Source organism: Sinocyclocheilus rhinocerous, unplaced genomic scaffold, assembly GCF_001515625.1.
Source record: "Sinocyclocheilus rhinocerous isolate Xijiao unplaced genomic scaffold, SAMN03320098_v1.1 scaffold1303, whole genome shotgun sequence".
Lineage (NCBI taxonomy): Eukaryota > Metazoa > Chordata > Actinopteri > Cypriniformes > Cyprinidae > Sinocyclocheilus > Sinocyclocheilus rhinocerous.
The window spans coordinates 37,140-42,139 of NW_015625581.1; positions in this window are offsets into that span (position 1 = coordinate 37,140).

Genomic DNA, 5,000 nt, shown 5'->3' on the forward strand with positions numbered 1-5,000 from the left:
TATATATATATATATTAATAACTACTATACTAAGGGAAAAGATTAACACATATTAGCAAAAGCATCTTGGCAAAATTGTGCTTCCGGTACTGCTGTTTAAGAGTTCCTTATCGTCTCTAGCTTCAGACAGCCTTTGTCACCACGCTCTGTCTGACGTAATCACGTTATTGCTGGAGATTTCCAGAAAATACCACCAGAGGCCGTGATTCATCATTTTTTTAAATTTTCAGTTTAAGAACAAATCACTACCATAGAGATCTCAAATATTAGTTTTAATGCGACATATGGTATTGTGAGAGGATGTTTCCTTAAGAAGATGAATTTAATATAAAATAGTATAGGCCTAACTAAAAATAAACAGGAATCGATCATATACAAAAAAATAATGTTTAAGTGTAAGTACAACTACAAATGTATCACAAATATCAAATTGATCATGTAATGTTCCTAGAATTTCATTAGAATATCATATTTTTATATATATATATATATATATATCCTAATCTGTTCACAAAAATAAGTAATTACAATAAATAATAAATGATCAATCGGGGGGCTAATCTTGCAAATGTAGATTACTGTCTCCAGTCCCCAGTGCTGGAAAGGTAAATGTCACAATGACAGTGTGGAAAATGACTCTGGAACATTGTGGCTGTATCTCGTATGACTAATGAGGGCTGTGTTTTCTCTTTTTGACTCTTGCCAGATAATACATCACACCAGAGGAGGACTGGGATCACCTGTCAGCATTTTGACAGCATGGAGAAGAGGTGTTAGAAAAAGTGACTCTGACTGCTGCTGATCTGTTTGTTCTAATGCTTCCTGTAACAAAAGTGAAGGTACAGGCAAATTACCATCAGGAAAGTCAATAAGGACAAGTGTAAAAGAGACTTTACCTATAACAGTATTTGGTCTTGAGAACAGCTTTGATCCTTAAGGAAAACAATGAGTTCTGAGTTCTTTAATGAAACATCTTTGGAATAAGACAATATCCTGTGCAATTTATTGCGCTTTGCCTGTAGAGTTTCACCACAAGGTGGCAGTAATGTTGTATCTTTATCTATTTGAGTGAACCTAGAAATGTAATACATCTAATACTTATATTTTTCATTAGAAATGTGCCAGTCAATATATACATAATATGGTTTCAATGTTACTATCAATTTATGCTATAGAAAGGCAGGCGGTAAAATTGTCAGTATTAGAGTTTGTGTTCTTTTAAATGAATTGCCTCTGTAGCCATGAGCAGAGATCATTCATTTAAATAAGGGCATTATGTTTTATGATCTGTTATGCAAGATTTGGCATTTTGTTCTATGTCTGCATCTATAACCCTGAGGCTGATGATACACAGGGCAACTTTTTGAGCAATGTTGCTGGGCAATGTTGCTTGGACACTTTTCCATTGAGAATGAGCAACAAATTTCTATCTGGATACTTCAGAGTTTTCGTTGACCTGTGTCTCACCTGGTTGCCCGTTGACGGCAGCATTGCCCAGCAACATTGCTCAAAAAGTTGCCCTGTGTGTCATCAGCTTGAGAGCATCAATACAAAGTCTTACCACATTTGCTTGGTATCATGCACTAAAAGGCTCGTTTGCCTTTTGATAACCTATCCCATGAACGCTTTACAGTCCGTCCGGATGAATTTTTATTTATTTATTTATTTCAAAGATGATTTTGCTTTTAGTGTTAATCGAATAGCCTAATTAATCTAATCTAATCCAATAGATTGATTATTCCAATCTAATAGTTAGTGATTAATGTAATTATATTTTATATTACACTATATAATTAGTGTAATATAATATAATATAATAATTAGTGTAATGTTAACCTTACACTTAAAAATAAAGGCTCTTTATTGACATGGTTCCACCTTTAATGTTCATGGAACCTTTGGACAAAAGGTTTTTTATAATGGAAAAAGGTTCTTTAGATCATTAAAATGTTAACACTAAGAAAATAAAATGTTCTAGAGGTTTCTTGGGGAAACAAAACTATCTCTTCAATGGCCAAACCAGGGCTCATGGGCCAGAGTTGGCTCATAATGACATGTCATATTAATTAGTTTAAATTTTGTAAGTTTTATATTTTTGTATTGAAATAAGTAATTTTTTTTTTTTTTGATTTTTCAGTTTTTTTGTATTTTTGTGTTTTCTACATTTTAATATACAGTAATATAGTTGGATATAATGCAACATTTACTGTTGGCTTATGCCCCTCAATCAAGTTGGTCTTTCATATTACACATTTCAGGCACCTCTGTTCTATGGCATCAGTAAAAATATCCTCTTATTTCCAAAAGTGTTGTCTCTTATGGAAGACGGGCAATAACCTAGAATTACACACTGACACACCATGCTATTTTTATCCATGTTCACCCAAAAACTACATTCTCTCATCATTTACTCACCATCATGATCCGAACCCATTTGACCTTTATTCTTCTGGTGAACACGAAAGAAGATGATTTGAAGAATGTCTCACTGTTGTTTTGTTTTCATATCATTAAAGTCAATGGGGTCCAATATTCTTCAAAACATGAGGGTGACTAAATAATAACAGAACTTTAAGGTGATATATCCCTTTAAACGCATCTATACATAAAATGAACGTGAATAATGAATGTAGTCGTGAAGATTAACAGCTAATGTTCAGGCTGTGAAAACGCATGGATTCTGAAACCCTCAATAATCTCTAACAGGTTAATTAGTGTATTGATCACTCAAGCAGTGATCCAATTTAAAGATCTGAACTTCCTATATTTGCAGAGTAGGTTTACACAACACGCGCAAACGCATTTAAATAATTCAAAACAAAGACCAACCAGTCGTCGCCTCTTATTATGCAACAGTGCTCAGTCATGCTCCTGGAGGCCCGTGTAAAAGATCACTTTTGAGCTCATCTCAGATTCTTCCCTGGTACAAGAGCACCTGGCTCATAAGCTGCTAATTTTGCTGCCAGATGGCACCTCTCAGAGAACACCTGCTTCATCATCGGGATTCCTTTACGTTGCCGAAACTCTGTCTGCTTGAATAGTAAAATGATTGTAATAATTTCATATCCGCTTATTATCCCGTCTTTGCGAGAGCAAACGTTTATGCCTACAAATGTGCGATGGCTCTCTGCCAAAATGTCTCCCTAGGTCACCCTCCGTTTCTCTGTGCGGTGACAGTGTCTGTCAAATAGCATCATAAACGCTTTTGTTTAGGGGCCGCTCATCATGCTTATTATCCCGTCTTTGCGAGAGCAAACGTTTATGCCTACAAATGTGCGATGGCTCTCTGCCAAAATGCCACCCTCGATTTCTCTGTGCGGTGACAGTGTCTGTCAAATAGCATCATAAACGCTTTTGTTTAGGGGCCGCTCATCACCATTTCTCACTCACCCTGTCAGCGGTGTCACAAATTTCCCAGGTGTCCAGTACTTGCAAAGCATTTCACTTTTTTTTATAGGTGTGTCTGACATACCGGGCCTCATACGCACATTCACACCTTCTAAACTGCGGGGGTTTCCTGCTGAAATGTGACTACACTTTTAAGCACTCAGCACTGAAAATCCTCATAGGCTCACAGCAGGTGTGAGATTCAGAGGGACACGATGCAAATATTATATATGAAAATTCTTATAGGTGGTCCTTGTTATCATGACTGTGAAGTTGTACTGACAGCAAGCGATTGCAAGTTTTTGATTCTTTCCGCCTACTTGCATTATAATGAATTCACACTGCCATGATAAAGTGACTTGGTTTTAAAATATTCAGGATTTTAAAAAAAACATACCGCTGAAGTCTATTTTTAAACTTTGTTTGCTCTGAAGTGCATTCGGTGACCCAGCGATGACCAACTCCTTGAGTCCAACTATAAACAAATAAGTCTTTCTTTGTTTTGTCCTTACATTCAGCTGAGCGCATCCAGAAATATAAGCTAGGCAGTGACTCTAAATTGGATAGTAATTACTGCCACGACAAATTGGAGGGAAGCAATCCAACGTATTTTCTATTATGAGATAGTATTATTCTTGGTTAATAATCCCTTTATGCATGATTGAATTTTGATAGGCTGTCTGAATGATAATTGCGCGTAATAAACCATTGCATCTGAAGGCTTGTTAAGCTTTTGTGATTGGACATATCGGTAATTCTTATTAAGAATTGCAAAGCAGGTTTGGATGTGTAAATATTACCGTTTGTCTAAACGTCAGAAAAAGTGCAACAAATTTTCAGCACTTTCTTTAAAAAAAGAAAGGTCTGGATTCTCTTAAAAATAAAGGCCGCATGTGAGAACCAAAAGGGGTTTACAGCCTGATGTCACTAGAGAATGGGTTCTTTAAAACTTCTCTAGTTCTTTGTTGTGTTACTTTAAGAAATAAATACTTTTAAGACAGAATTCATGAGGTTTTTTTTTTTTCTTCCAAATTTCCAAATCTATATTTTTTCCAAAAAAACAATAGCAACTCAAGAACAGACAAAAATAGTTCTTGGTAAGAAGAAGGTTTTTTAGTGAACCTTGATATAGACTCTTTAATTTTAAGAATGTTTATAAGATTGAAAACATTATTATGAATATATGATCAGAAACATATTCTTCAGAGCCCCAGCTTTACATTTTTTTTATCTTTAGCCCTATATAGATGCCAGCTTTGTATGAGGTATGTTGGAAAGAATGCCTTTTTTCTTATACCAAATAGATGTAGTGTAGTTAATTCATTAATAGTAATAATAATAGTAGTAATAATAACAATATATTTACAAAACATTAAAATACTATATTTCTTAATAATAATAATACATCAATATATTATTATTTAATAAATGTACAATATATCATAAACAAATATCTAAAGACAAAAATATTTAGCTGGGTCTTAGAAGATTTAAAACATTTTAACATAGTCTTTATTCAATGTTGTCATGTTTACAGGCTGAGGGGGAGGATGCAAACATGCTCCAAGTCGGCTGCTTTGACCAAAGTGACAGCGCGACTTGTTAACGCCGAG